Consider the following 16299-nt stretch of genomic DNA (forward strand, 5'->3'; position numbering starts at 1 on the left):
AGGTGAAGAAACTGAGATTTAGAGAAGTTTAATAATTTACTCAAGTTCACCTTGGCAATGTGTAGAGGTGCTAAGATTCAAATCATGTGGACTGACCCTAAAGCCAGGATTTTTGTATGTTTGAACAGTTCTCTCTTTTTTTAAAATTAAGGCATCATTGATATATAATCTAATGAAGGTTTCACATGAGCAACATTGTGGTTACTACATTCACCCATGTTATAAAGTCCCCACCACATACCCTATTGCAGTCACTGTCCTTCAGCATAGTAAGATTAAAGCCAATATTTTTAATTGCTCTTCTATACAGATTGAGAGAAATTAAATAACTTGAGGGCAAATGCAGTTCTGTCTGACCCCAAAGATCATCCTTTTTCCATTATTTACTCCAAACCATCTATATTACTTTGGTGGGCCACCTAGAGGAGTGACAAAAAGTAGACCTCACAGTTCAAGCTGAAAATGCCTGGTAGAGATCCATTAAAATACCTAAATAAAGTTCATCAAGGGTCCTTTAAACACAGGACAAAGGGAGCCCCTGAAGGACAGCGAGTAGTGAACTGAGATGATAGAGAATCAGATATAGAGCCATTAGGAGACAAATGCTGTGGAATTTGCTTGCTTTCAGAAGCAAGATTAGGGAAACATAAGGTACAGGCTATGAATTGCTATTAAGAAATCAGTATTGAAAGTTGCAATCTTGAACAGAACCCTAAGTACATTTTGTTCTCCACTAATTTCCTGGACTCCCAGCCCCCCTCCAACCATTCAGCGGGTTTTATTAGCTCTCACATTTAGCCCTGGGATGGGGTGAAATTCAAATTAAGCCCACGTTATAAAGTTTCACCGAGCCCACCCAAGGTCTAAGAGAACAGACCCCAGGGCCCTTCTTGACTCACCTATTTCTTTTCTTTTGTCAACTCTTATTTTTCCTCACCTTGGATTATTCCAAAGCTGAGTTCATTGAGACCTGAATAGGTAAGGTCATATTGTAATTACAAATTCAGGACAGGTTTTCAATTCAACCAGAGCTCCTCTTCACAGAGCTCACAGAAGACACCCTCACCAAGGGGGTCAGTATAATTGCAGTTTGATAACTGAAGCACAATTGAAGCTGTGGTGACTAATAACAGCCCCATTCCCAGCCACCCAAAGGGTAATCCACTGTTTTCTGTGTTTTGAATCTATCACCCGCACATCAAAGACTTGGTTGCAGCAGCTGGAGTAATTCTAGCTCTATCTAGTGATGTGTGTTTGGGGTCTGAAGTTAAAAAACTCACAGTTGGACCTTGAGCCACAAAGGGAGCTGCCATCTGTCCCCTCCTTATCATCTAGAAACCTCCTCACTAGCTCACAGCAGATCTCCATTGCTAAGAGCTCCCTCCTGGCACCACACAACCTGTGCTGAGGCCTTCCCTTTACTCGCATGCACATATACCTACATAGACACACAGGTGCTGGAACAGCTCCAACCTGTGCTTTCATCCTCAACTTCAAACTTTTTTTTTCAGGCTTCCCCATTGGTCCTTCTTTAGCTTCACACTTGGATTCTTTCTCTCTACAACAAGATTAGCAGTTGTCTATCATGTGAATACCAGGTTTCCTTTTATTTTTGACATTTAATTAAACACTTTATTTTGAGATAGTTATAGATTTGCATGCCGTAGTAAGAAATTATGCAGGGAGATACCATGTGTTCTTTACCCAGTTTCTTCCAATGGTATCATCTGGTAAAACTGTAGTACAAATCGCAACCAGGATATTGCCTTTGGTGTAATCTCCAGATCTTATTCATATTTCTGCTGTCTTACACGTCCCCATTTGTGTATGTGTGCATATTTAGTTCTATGCTTGTCCATCACCGTCACTTGTGTTGTCTTGTATGGCCCCACCCACTCCCTTCTTACTCCCTCCTTGACCCCCTAGCATCTGGCAACCACTAATCTGTTCTCCATCACTATAATTTGTTGCAAGAATGTTATATAAATGAAGTCATAACATATGGAACCCTTTGGGATTGGCTTTCTTCACTCAGCCTAATTCCCTTGAGATCCATCCAAGGTCTTGCGCATATCAGTTGTTGGTTCCTTTGTACTGCTGAAGAGTATTCCAAGGTGTAGATGTACCACAGTTGATTTCACCATTTACCTACTGAAGGACATCTGGGTTGTTTCCAGTTTAGGGCTACTATTAATGAAGACTCTATGAACATCCACATAAAGGTTTTTCTATAAACATAAAACATAAGTTTTTATTTCTCCAAGTGCCCAAGAGAGCTGTTGCTGGGTCATAGGATAATTTACAAGAAACTACCAAAATGTACTCCAGAGTGACTGTAACCACCAGCAATGTATAAGGGGTCCAGTTTCTCTGCATCCTTGCCAGCAATGGATATTACCACTAGTTTTTATTTTAGCCAGTCTGATAGGTGTGTAGTGAAAGCTCATTGCAGTGATTTAATTTTTTAAATCTATTTTTACTTTTCAGCTTTTAATTGTTGTTGATTATTTGTGCAGTTTTCATATGTTTTTATTTTTCAAGAAGCTTATTTGCTACTGAACAATTGTGTGAAGTATTGGAAAAATTCAAATAGTGTTCCCATAATTCCATTTCACTCATTGGTCCACACTTTTTTTTATATGCTAAGAATTCTATCAGTGCCTGCTTTTGAGACATGACTTGATGCACAATATTGAAACCTTTTCAATAATTGTCAACTTGAAAGTTAACATGACATGTCCCACATGAATAATGTAGTTAAATGACTATTCTGGCCCTCCTGGGCCTATTGTAAAGGGAATTGCTTTGTCCACATACCAGTTATATTTCTATTTTCATAAAATACTTTTCTACGCAAAAACTTAAACTATGAAAAATAGACACCATGTTATTTCTTTTCCAGCCCTTCCAGGATGAGAATTCAGTTAAGCTGCCCCTTGACTCCTCAACTCTGGACATCCAGGTCCCACACCAGCTTTCAGGCCATCATACGTGCGCCTGAGGGAAAAGAGAGGTAAGAGGGGAGGCTCCGTGTCCCAGGCTTCTATTTGTCTGGGACAGAAATCTGACATTTAACAGAATACTGAAGCTTTACTTTGAAAAAAGTAGAGAGGCAGTTGTCTGGAAACATCTAAAAATACATATCATTGACTCTGTGGGTGACCTGTAGTTGCTTTGTCTGTGTTTGAGTGTCCAAAGCATTAAGGAAAAAATGAGATAGCATTAACAACTAACTCCTACCTGCTTGGGCCTTCTCCGCTGGTCCTGCGTGTGTGTGTATACATCACACACCCACACACATGCATGTAATATATAAAACCCCTGCAACAAAAACATCAATTCTGTAGATGACCAGCGAGTCCTAATTGGGTTCACTAGCAAAGCAACTTAAAGACTATAAATAGTAGGTACATGCCTCTGTAAGCAGTGAAGCTATTTGTTTTTTTAATAGGGGATTCTCATGTTACAAGGACATCACAGATCACTGAATAATTTATGTAGTGGTAGATTATATGGGCTTCATTCTTTGCCAAGTAGCTCATACCCACATGTTTAATGGAGATAAGGTGAGTAAAAGCTAGAGCTCAGGCTTGGATAAGCTGTATATTTTATTATATATATATATATGTAATTCTTGTAGCCCTATATACATATTTTACTTCATATTATCCCAGCTGCAAAGATAGTATATACAACAGAGATACCACTTTATTGTTGACAGCTAACTCATAACAGTACATTCAACACACAATGCTGAGAAATGCAGAATAGAATCATAAATGACCTTGTCTACACTTGGTGATTTTTAACAGAGGACTGTGATAATATAGGGTATGTTTGTTTTCTAGGAACATACAGGGAACCAAGAGAGAGCAAAATTCATTAAGAGTATATTCGATTTGGAAAGAGGAGACAAGAAAAAAATATTTGGAGATTTGTATGAGGATATTTCCATGAACCTCTGTTGTTGTCTTTTCAATGATTTGGAGGTGAAACACAATCGTTTCTAAGCTTACAGATCTCAGATAGCTTGCCTTGAACTGTGTACAGTTCTCAGGGGAGCAGAGGTACCTTGGAAGACGGGCATGCTTTTATGGCAAATGTAATTTTGATGAAGATCAAATTTCTTTAAAAGGCAAAATTTAATTTGACAATAGAAAGATGGCAAAAGACTTGAATAGGCTCATGATATAAGAGGAAATTCATGTGGCCAGTTGCTGTGGTAAAAGGTGCTTTGATTTATTACTAATCAGGGAAATGCAAGCTAAACTCATTATGAGAGTTTATCACTGCTCATCCACCTGGACAGTTACAATTTTTTAAGGTGAACAATGGCAAAGGCTAATGAGAATGGAGAATAATGGGAACTACTGCTGATAGGAGTTAAGATGAAGCAATGATTTGGGGGAGTTGTTGCCATTACGTACTGAGGTTGAGGACTCGCACACCCTGAATGCCACGATGGGAAAATGCACGAGCAGTGGATGTGTATGTACATCCTCGGGACCAGATGTACACAAGAATGTTATAGACAGAAACACGGTTCATGATAGCTCCACACTGGAAACAACCCAAAGGCCCACATAGGTTAAGGTAAGAACTGGACCCATGGGCAACAGAAGGGATGGATCTCACCGACAATGCTCAGCAAAGGAAGCAAGACACAGATACATAGAGTGAAGGCCCACGGACAGATCATAAATAGGCAAAGCCGGACTCTGCTGTTTAGAGATGCATGTAGAGGTGGTCCAACTATAAAGAAGAGCAAAGAAGTCATTATGGTAAAAGTCAAAATAGTGGTTAATTTTAGAGAAAAGGAAGGATTAGGATCAGAGGAATCCTGAGACATCTGTGCCCTAGACGTGTTCTTTTTTCTCCACCCAGCTGTGGTTCCATGGCTTTACACTTTGTGATTATTCATTAGACTAGATAGTGATGTTTAAGGTGTTCATGCATGTGTATTTCACACACACACACACACACACACACACACACACTGCTTTCGAACCATACTATTAAGTATGAAAAGATGGAGGTTTTTAAAAAGAAACTCCCTAGTTCAATTTAGTACCCTTTAGAAATGAACTTGGAAGTATTCAATTCAGTGGAGTGGATACTTAAAACAATAAACTAAACCTTATGCATAGTTCCCTATCAGAATTGTATTGCTGGAAAATAGCCCCAAGCACTAGTTACCAAGGCAGAGGCGACTCCCCAGCCAGCCCTGACCCCCAGCAGCCATCTCCCTGGGCAATTCTCTGGACCTCAGTCCTCATCTGTAAAGAAGATCAAACCGGATTAGAACTCCTCTGAGAGTATGTTAATATATTCTTGGGAGTTCTCTGTGGGAACTTCAAAAAGCTTTAACAAGAACCTCTTTTTATTTTGATGAGAATCTAAAGAATAGGAGCATCACGTGGGTTATCTGTATGTCCACCTTAGAGCTTACACTGCCAGCAGTCCGTGTTTATGATCACCCTGGGGCCAGATGTGCTAGTTTAGTGGTCTCAGGCCAGGAAGAAGAGTACACAAGTGACGTCAGTAAGTAAAGTCTGTGTTTGCCAAGTGGCCTCCTGGTAGGCTCACAGCCAAAGTTTGCACAGGAGTTTGAAGAGACAATGTCACGTGAGATTTGCGTCCTGGGACTTGCCTGACCCAAAGAAGCAATGAGCCACCCAGGTAACAAACTGAGGGGCAGTTTACCCCAGAGCATCACGCCATCTGTCTCATTAAATTGGTGGTGTTTACTTGAAGATGTTGGTTTTATATTTGGTTTGTCAAAATCATGAATTTGTTCTGCCTTTGTGTAGTTGTAGAAGTTAGAAGCCTGTGGTTGTGGGATGTATGCCCAGTTTCATGTTTGTACATATTTAACTATCAATCTTATAAAAGTAATCTATGTCAATACTCAAATCCTCAAAATTGTTTTCTTGAGAAGGTACCACACGCCATTCGGATTTGAGCCACACTGAACCCCATAACTTCCCCTAACCCTCCTGTGATTCTGTTTCCATTGTGGAGGTCAAGCGCTTTCCAGAGCAAGTGGCAGGGTGTACCCCTGCTGCTGCTGGGGCTCCCACCCCTTTCACCTGTACCCTGACCCTCACCTGAGGGCGATTTTGCCTCCAGGGGACATTTGACAATGTGGGGAGGCATTTTCAACTGTTACAATGGGAGGTAGGGGCTAGGCAGCGCAAGCCAGGAGTGCCACTAAATGGCCTACAATGCCCGGGACAGTCCTTACAACAAAGAAATATCCAGGCCCTAATGTCAGTAGCACCCAGCTTGAGAAACCCTAATTCTGTGCTCTATGGCTTCAACTTCCATAAGGAGAAATTCTTCTCTGTGTCTGTTCTCAGTTAACCAGGGTAAGCAGTAGTTTTCTTTTATGACTTACTTTCTTGGCACCTGTTTCCTTCCACATAGCACAGACCAGAAAGCAAAAATGGTCCTCGGGCGTGAGGTCCGTTGCATGACTGACTTGATCTAAGAGGGGTGGCTTTGGAGGGGTCAGCCACTCTGCTGTTGCCTCGAGGCAGCCTGATTCCTGTTCCTCTTCTCAGGTCCTGGTTTGCCATCTACAGAGTGACCTTGCTTTGCAGGGACCTGAGTTTGTAGCTAGACTCTGGAGGGAATGTGCTCTAAACTGATTCCCAGAAGAGTCAACATTTCCAGAATAAACCACTGGAAACCATAGTTGAACAGGACTGTTAATGAGAGCTTCAAACAGATTAGAGTGGTTTCAGACATCTGAGGAATCTAGATCCATCTCTGAGGTTGACCAAAGGGTTCGTGTAGCTGCGTTGGACCTGTAACGGCTGCTGGGGAATGTCTGTCCCCTCTTTATCTGTCTCCACGTAATTCTTCTATTTGTGCATACAGACCCCGCTGTGTGTTCCCTGATCCTATCTCACCTGCCCCATCAGGTATTGAACTTCTTGTGATCAGAGCCTTCAGTGTCTCTTCTTGTCACGGTGTACCCCCAGCACACTCAGCACAGGGGCCTGCTCTGTGGGTAGTCAGCACTGTCCATGAGCTATGAGAAAACACAGTTTGAAAAATAGGCTGGGTGGGATTACGGGTGATGGTTTCTTAAACATTCCCCACTGTCCTCTTCAGCCCCTTCTCTTGTTCACCTGTTACGCTAGTGACCAGAATCTGGTCGCAACCAACCTCTCGGCTCTGGAAGCACCAGAATCTATAGCTTTCTCCTGACAAGAGAACAGCCCTTAATCTCAGGGACCAAAAAAAGGGATGTGCTGTCCCTCACCAGGTCTGGGCAGGTTGCCGGAGGTAGGGGTGGAGCAGGGGTTCTGAGCACCCCTCAGCTTCTACCCTGTCTAGCCTTGTCCCCCCACATGCACACAGGGTCAGAGACCGCCATGGACCAGGCTTCGTACATCCCTGACCTGCACTGATAGAAGGCAGCTGAGTGGGTGCCTTACATCCTGCCTAAAACCACCACCCTTTCCTTTTCCCACCCGTTTTTAAAAAGGAAAAAGTCTTCTGTCTAAATATGTGATCTTTCAAAGACATAGTGGAGGCCCATGCCTTTAGCACAATTCGGTGTCCCTGGGGCATGGCAAGTAGGGCCCTTGTTTCCTGGTCTGACTTTAGGGGTCTGCCCAGGGCCCACAGCTGAGAGGAGGCTGGAGCTGCTATGGGACAGGCACCCCCACTCAGCACACACAGCCCACAGACCCCCTCTCCCATGCACTCTTTGGTTGATACGCTCCTCCAGGTGCCTGGTTCCTGCATACCTGGGGGCCAGCATGGCTCAAGGCAGTTCCCTGGACTAGGAATGCAATCCATGGCTACAGAAGAAATCAAAATTGCAGGCCAGAGAAGCTGAGCATTGGGTGTAAGGCGATGAGATCAGACCACAGAAAGGAAGGCCCATTGTGGGGTCGGAGGTGGGAAGGGCGATGAGCTCAACAAGCACTGAGGCAGGAGAAGGTTGGTGGGTAAGGCTCAGATGAAGCCCAAGAGCAATACCAGGGTGGGGCCCCTTCTATGGGACCTGGCAAAGTTCTAGGTCTGCGGTGGAGCGAGGAGGGAGATCGACTTGACAGTGCAGAGATGAGGCATGACTTAACCTCCCTCGGGCCCATCTCAGCCAGATTTTACATCTCTCATCTTCAGACTTGGCTGGGGGGAAGGGAAGGAGTGGGTATGATTTTTCCCTGACTTTACCCCAGCCCTGAGATGACCTGGAGCCCAGTGTGTAATGCTGAAAGGGCAAGCCGGACCTTGTCCACAGCAGAGGCAAGCCCCCAGCTCAGTGGGGAGGGGAACGTGGCTCCTCCAGCTGGTGTGAGTCAGAACCTAACTCCAGCTTCCTATAAGCACATGCAAAATCGGTGGCCAGTTGCCCCATCAGCCTCACTCAGGGCCACTTCTGTTTTACATTCTGCACCTGTAGAGGTTTGCACGTCTCCGAGCTGACTGGCCAGCTCTGAGGATGAGAACATCCTCGACTCTCACACCGGCCTCCTAGTTCCCTCCGCAGCAGCCTCACCAACCCCAGAGGCCAAGCGACACTTTTCTGCCCTTCTGCCCGGGTGCGCGGGCCCTGGGGAGGGGAGGGGCCTCACAGACGAGGTCTGAGTTATGATTTATAATCGGATGAAGAACAGTGAGACCCCACTACCCCTATGAGATGCGATCTGATAGTTCAGGAGCCCATGGCCTGATCTGCAGATGATACTGGCTCCTTATTTCCCCTTTCCCTGGCTGCCAGCTTTTCATTCTGATCATAGCTGATTACTTCCCTAAACAGAGGTTGGACAGAGGAAATGAAAGGAGTTAAATGGGGAAATTAACAGCTCTAGTGAAAAGCCTCATATGCAAGGAAGTTAAAACCAATTAGCCAATTGAGGTTTCAGTGATCCCATACACTCTTGGGGCCCTCTGTGGTGCATAACCAGGATCAGAATTCAGTGCCGGGTGTAGGCACCAGCGAGGGCTCTGGTCTTCAGCTGGAAAGCTGGTGAGCCCCGGGGTCAGAAGGCACCCTGCCACCCACACCACCAGGGACACCACAGACATGACCAGCCTGCAGGCTCACAGGAGCTCCTCTCTGTGAGGATGTCGGGGTAGTAGCTACGGGGAGTATGTGTGATGTCTGTTTGGCATCATGGAAGGACCCAGGCATGGGCAGCAGGGGTGGAGGGAGTAGAAGTGGTAAAGAAACATCTCATCCTTCCTACGAACATCACGCTCTGGGAGAACGCCCAAGTCCTGAACTCTCGCCCCAGGGATTACCATATTTTACAGGATTGTCGAGGAACAAATCTGAGCAGTGGGAAGAGGCCAAACACTGGAAGCCTCAAGTGCCCCTCTGGCAAGAAGAGTAGATCTTACTGCCAGGAATCTCAGGACTGGAATTCTCTGCTAGTGGCCTCTCTCCTTTCATCCTATTTATTCTCCCTCTTCACTGGACCATGTCGCTCAGAAGAAAATGCAGAGATGGGCTGTGCAGCTCCAGACAGAGTCTCTGTGGCTCCACTAAAGTCAACTGGGCTATGAACCTGTAGGAAGTGTCAAAACAGGTACAAAAGGAGGAAGTAAATTTCTTCCGAGTAGGCAACCGCTAAACTGAGTTCTCTTCCTTGGGGGTAGGGGTTGGGGTGGAGGGATAGGGGAAGAATTATTGTCCCCACTTGCAATCCAATTTCTACCCCCGGGATGGATTATCCATACAGTTGGCCCCTCAAGAGAGCCAGCGTGCTGTCTCTTAAGGGGTGACCATTGATGTCATGAACCTTCACTCTTATTAATAGAAATCATACCAGCTGAGTTCCTACTCAGAAAGCAAAGTCTATCAAATTTAATACAATACCCACACCAATATAGCTGGTGACTATCAGGAACACGGAGCTACAACCCTCTACCCTAGTCACTTTCAAAACCCACCCGAGTGTCGTGCAATGGAAGGCACATCCCAGCGGTGCGGGCACTGGGGAGCAGCTGAGAACTTCAGGCGCACCATAGTTTATGGACTCACCCTCCAAATCAAGCCCACTATTTAAGTCAGTGCCTGACTTTGTGGAATTGACACGGTCCCCTCATATGAACCCCATTGATAAGCCACCATTCCCACCACCACCACCACCTTCATTCCTAAGGTCTCTGGCTTGGCTGCTGGGAGGGCCTAGGGTAGATGTGTGAGCACTGGCCCCGACGGCTCCCACCCAGCCAAGTTTCCCCACATAAGGTGTGAGCCACAGGACTGCCAGAAATAACAGCCTTGGAGAGGAGACTTGGCGTTTTCATTTTGTATGAGCCTGGAGTACGCTTAGAGAAGGAGAAGAGACAACCTTGTTCCTGCTAAATGGATTTCCCAGAGAGTCATAAATCTATGCGACAAATTCAGCTGGCCCACACGGAGCACACGCTCCAGAAGACGCTGTGATCCAGGTGACTGCCCCTGAGGGCAGCAGGTTTGAGTGTCCTGGGTGGAGGACTGAGACACAGAAGCGCGTTTGTCCAAAAAACGTGGGAATGGTGATCTGAGAATAACAACACGGAAGGGAGATAAACCCAAGGAAATGTACCTTTACAATGACCATTCTCTTCTGGCAACCAAATGTAAGTAACATCATATTGTTTGGGTCCCAAGAGGTGTGGCTTTGTCCCCTGGCCCAGGAATGTGAAGAAGGCATGGGGCTTTGCAGATGCGGTGAAGCCAAGGAAAGGAAACCCACATTTATGTGGCACTTCACAGCTGATGTTACCCACAGTGTTGCGCCCAGTGCTCACAGCAACCTCTGAAGTAGACAAGAATTACTTATCTTCATTTCACAGATAAAAAAATGAAGTCTAAGAGAGGATAAATGACTTCTTGAATGCCACACTCTTTCCGAGTGGCAGAGCCTGGAGTAGAACCTGGATGCTCTAACTTCAAATCCAGGGCTCTTGCAGCTCTTGCAGTGGTTTTTAAACCATGCACCCAACAGAATATCCTCAGGAAGGAAGGAGATGCTGGCACCTCCAACTCCCTTGCAGGGAGGAGCAGCTCCGATTTTATTTGCTTCATCTATTGGTGTTCCAGTCAAGATTTCCTTTGTGAAAAAGAGGGCTTAAAATGGGTTGAGAAGTCACTGCACTCTGCCTTGGTCCCTCTTGGCAGCCACATGGTCCAGCCACAAGACGAGGAGCCCACTGGCACAAACGTGAGGAAAGGAGGGACGGAGCACCGGCTCCATAGGCAAACTCCCCACCTGTACATGCTCTGTGCTTCAGGTCTCCTCTTGGGGGAGGGAATGAAAGGACTGAGGCCTGTCCATTTACGGAAAGTTCCTTCCTGGCTTGGCCTTGTAGGGAGCTGGCCTGGTCAGCTTTGTGGATCTTGTCCACACAAATGTAGAGCCCTCAGCAGACTCTGAGTCACAAACCATCCACATTTATCTGCTATTGCAGCCCATGCCTGCTAATCAATGGTTTCTCCATGTGCAGCCTGTGAAATGCATGCTTATCCCAAGGGTTGGCTTATCCCGGGGCATTGCTTGCTCATAGTGTCAACCCCACCAGCCTGAGCCCTAAGACCACCCACTGGTTTGTTTCTTTCCTCCAAGCTCTTCTCTCAAATGGTGCTGTCTGTTCTCCAACTGTTGTTGCGATCTTTCCAGGGACCCTGCAGTACACCTGCTGGTTTCAGCTTCTCTAATTGTCTAGCCTCCTACTCTCCCCAGGTTCCCAGCTACCCAAATACTCTGGCTTACCAAGGGGCTGTGTGGAGTTGGGCAAATCATACAAGGTTTGATTTTAACCCTTTAACCTGGACTGTTAAAAAACTGCCTGCTGCAGATAAAAGACTTGTGTAAGGTCTGCCTCTGCTGATCATTGTGGTCAAGAGACCTAAATACATCCTTTTGTGTAGATTTTACAAAATGCACTGACAGCTTGGTCTTGTAACTTTTTTCCCATTGCTCTGCTTAAGTGTGTGACAGGAAGCAATCAGACCTGTGTTCGGATTGCATCTTTTCACTCACTCACTGTATGCTCTGGGACAAGCTACCCAACATTTCTGATCTTCATGTATATGATATATAATTTCTTTTCTTCATTTGTATAAAAGAGATCATGCTAACTACTGCATTGGATTGGTGTTTTGTATATTTATTTATTTATTTATTATTGTACTGAAGGATAGTTGATAATACAATATTACACAGGTTTCAAGTATACGACATAGTGGTTGAACAGTTTTCTACATTGTTAAATGTCACCCCAACTAGGGTAGTTACTATTTATCAACATAGAAAGACGTTACAGAACTGTTTACTATATTCTCTATGCTGTAATTTCATCCCCATGACTAATTTCTATTATAATTGAGATTTTGTGCCTCTTTATCCCCTTCAACTATTTATATCCCCACCCTAATTCTCCCCCAGGGGAACCACCAGCCGCTTCTCAGTGTCTGTGAGTCTATTTCTGTTTTGCTTTGTTCGTTTGTGTTCTGTTTTTCAATGAGGAATAAATGAGATAAACCTGTACAGTGTTTGGTACAGAATCTGATTTCAATAGAAGCTAGTTTCTGCTTAAGAATAAAACTCAAAATTTATCCACATTTTCTTCACCAAAATCTGGTACAGTGCCTAACACATAGTATACTCTCAGTAAATGTTTGCTGACAGTATGAATGAATAAGGAGTGAATCAAGAGGTCATAATGAACTGATAGGGAAGTCCACAGGAAGAGTGGCCAAAACTTGTGGAGTCCCATAAAACAAACAACAGTATTAGAAGTTGAGAAGTGAGAAATGGGTCCCAAAGAGGTAATCAAATGCTCTACACCCAAAGATGTTCATTATTGTGTTCTTTATTAATAGCAAAACTTTTGAAATAACCTAAATGTCCAAAAAAGAGGACTGGGTACGTTACAGTGATTTAATATAATAAAGCACTATGTAATGATTTTTAATTAAAGTATCATTCTATACCATCTTATGAAGGTTTTACAGTGAACAACATTGTGGCTTCAACATTCATCCATGTTATGAAGTCCTCACCACCGCCACTGCAGTCACTGTCTATCAGCATAGTAAGAGGCTATAGAGTTATTACTTGTTTTCTCTGTGCTATACTGCCTTCCCCATGATATACCTATATTATGTGTACTAATTATAATGCCCCTTAATTTCCTTCTCCCTCCCTCTCCACCAACCCTCCCCAACCCCTCCCCTTTGGTAATCACTAGTCCCTTCTCCAAGTCTGTGAGTCTGATGCTATTTTGTTCCTTCATTTTCGCTTTTAACTTCACAAATGATTAAAGTTCATTTGGTACTGTCTTTCTCGGCCTGGATGTTTTCACTGAACATAACACCCTCTAGCTCCATCCATGTTGTTACAAATGGCAGGGTTTTTTCTTTTTATGGCTGAATAATATTCCATTGTGTATATGTACCACCTCTTCTTTATCCAGCCATCTACTTATGGACACAGGTTGCTTCCATATCTTGGCTATTGTAAATAGTGCAGCAATAAATATAGGGGTGCATATGTCTTTTCAAATCAGGGATCTTGTTTTCTTTGGGTAAATTCCTAGGAGTGGAATTACTGAGTCAGATGTTTTGAGGAATTTCCATATTGCTTTCCACAATGGTTGCACCAATTTACATTCCCACCAACAGTGTAAGAGGGTTTCCCTTTCTCTGCATCCTCACCAGCATTTTTTATTTCTTATCTTTTGGATGTTGGCCATCCTAACTGGTGTGAGGTGATATCTCATTGTGGTTTTGATTTTCATTTCCCTGATGACTAGCAATGTGGAGCATCTTTTCATGTACCTGTTGGCCATCTGAATTTCTTCTTTGGAGAAGTGTCTGTTCAGATCCTCTGTCCATTTTTAAATCAGGTTATTCATTTTTGGGGTGTTGAGGCATGTGAGTTCTTTATATATTTTGGATGTTAACTCCTTATCAGATAAGTCACTTACAACTATATTCTCCCATACTGTAGGATGCCTTTTTGTTCTGCTGATGGTGTCCTTTGCTGTATAGAAGCTTTTTAGTTTGATGTAGTCCCACTTGTTCATTTTTTATTTTTTTACCCTTGCCTGAAGAGATGTGTTCAGATAAAAATTGCTCATGTTTATATTCAAGAGATTTTTGCCTGTATTTTCTTCTATGAGTTTTATGGTTTTATGTCTTACATTCAGGTCTTTGATCCATTTCAAGTTTACTTTTGTATATAGAGTCAGGTAGGAATCCAGTTTCATTCTCTTACATGTAGCTGTCCAGTTTTTCCAACACCAGTTGTTGAAGAGGCTGTCTTTTCCCCATTGTATGTCCATGGCTCCTTTATCATATATTAATTGTCATATACAAGTGGGTTTATATCTGGGCTCTATATTCTGTTCTATTGATCTGTGGGTCTGTTCTTGTGTCAGTACCAAATTGTTTTGGTTACTGTGGCTGTGTAGTAGAGCTTGAAGTTAGGGGGTGTAATCCCCCCAGCTTTGTTCTTCCTTCTCAGGGTTGCTTTGGTTGTTTGGGGTCTTTTGTGACTCCATATGAATTTTAGAACTATTTTTTCCAGTTCATTGAAGAATGCTGTTAGTATTTTCATAGGGATTGCATTGAATCTATAGATTGCTTTGGGCAGGATGGCCATTTTGACAATATTAATTCCTCCTATCCATGAGCATGGATGTATTTCTATTTATTGGTGCCTTCTTTAATTTCTCTCATGAGTGTCTTATGAAATCATTTAAAAATTGTAATTTAGAAGTGCTGTCCTATACAAATACCCAAAATATACTTTAAGGTGAAATGATATGTTGTAAAATTATTTATCTGTCTTTCAAAAGAAAATTCCTGGAAGAAAATTAAAAGACAATGGTTATGTACAGATGGTAGAAGTATAAGAATTTTTATTTATCTATTATACCTTGTGAGTATTATTCTTAGAATCAGGAAAATGTTTTTCTTTTGGAAAACCGAAACACCTAAAGGATGCAAAAATCAGTGTTGTGGTGGTTGTTATTTTTGGTTATAAATGTCAAAACCCACTAAAATTGATGTAGACTCAAAAGAAAATGTATTTGGAGGGCTAATATGATTGCAGAAAGGTCAAGGTGTGGCTTTACTTCGGAAATAGCTGCAAATGGATCTAGCATACTGTATTGCTGTGTGTCAGGATCTTCTTTCTACTGTAGACCAGCTTCCTCCACATGGTAACAAACACCATCTTGATTGAGTTCAGAGCTGTTAATCTCCACCACAGAGAGAAAATGAGCTCTGTGCTCTATTGTCCATAGGTCATAAATCCCAACGATATGCTGCCTTTGGCTCCATTGGGTTAAATATCTGTTCCTTACTCAGCTGCTGTGCTCAGAGCTTGGCAGTGCTCTATAACTGGCCCAGCCTGTGACCCGTTTCCATCTGTAGGTCCATCAGTATGGCCCAAGAGGCAAAGTCCTATAAGGAGAACTTAATTAATGGTTTGAGCATAATGGTTTCCTTCCCCCTCACTCTTCTACTGTGAACTGATAATTCCTTGATGGTGAGGAAGAGAGGATAGAGAGTTCTGAGTGTGTTGCCCTAATTTCTGTTTTCAGAGGAATGCTGGGAGGGCTGAAGGTAGAGTGGTGGCCAGGATTGGATCGACAGTTATCAATATCAGAAGCAGTGTGTGCACTTCACTGACATGCCTCCATACTGATGCAAAAATTAATCTGAATCATTAAAGAGCTTATGGTTCAACCCAAGGGCAGAATGCTGGTTGGATTGAGGCAGCAACTTTTGTTGGTGTCCTGGACACCTTCCATTGCTTCCATGTAAGTAAGGATAAAGATATCTTCTAAAGAATAAAGGATTTTTTTTAGAGTATCTTGCACGAAACAACCAGTGCTCAATAAAACTTTCAGTGGTTTCTATCCCTCTGTGCATTCCTGCTTCATTTACTTACTTAGGAGATGGTAATTTAATTTCTTTCCAAAATAGTGACTGTGTCTAGCAAATAAATACTTTTCAATACAATAGGACCTCATGATATCATAGCTCAGTGTTATATTCAATTTGGAACAAGTTATTATGGTGGAATGGGATCATTGCACTGAGCCCCTGAAGGTCAAGAGCTATGCTTTAGCCATCTCTGAGCCCAGCTCCTGGTGCCGTGTTGGTCAACAGTAGGTGCTCAGAGGTTAAGGGTGTCAGAAGTCCTATGGTTCATTCTTAACATACTTGTTTTTTTGAATTTCTTTTAGTATTTTTTTGTCTTCCTTTTTACCTTTTTTCTGTTAAGGAAGCCACACAGTTCCCCAAATATTCTGGCTCCTGCAGTAAATCATTTT

The 16299-nt window shown here is 43.3% G+C and overlaps 1 protein-coding gene across 1 annotated transcript in view; it reads left to right on the forward strand.

Moving 5' to 3' along the window:
* Window positions 1–16299, forward strand: part of RALGPS2 (Ral GEF with PH domain and SH3 binding motif 2) — a 338606-nt gene that overhangs the window by 12958 nt on the left and 309349 nt on the right. The window contains exon 3 of the mRNA XM_073216813.1: window positions 2903–3013. The gene's annotated coding sequence lies outside the window, so the exon portion shown is untranslated. The remainder of the gene's footprint in view (window positions 1–2902; window positions 3014–16299) is intronic.

This window comes from Manis javanica, chromosome 11, assembly GCF_040802235.1.
Source record: "Manis javanica isolate MJ-LG chromosome 11, MJ_LKY, whole genome shotgun sequence".
Lineage (NCBI taxonomy): Eukaryota > Metazoa > Chordata > Mammalia > Pholidota > Manidae > Manis > Manis javanica.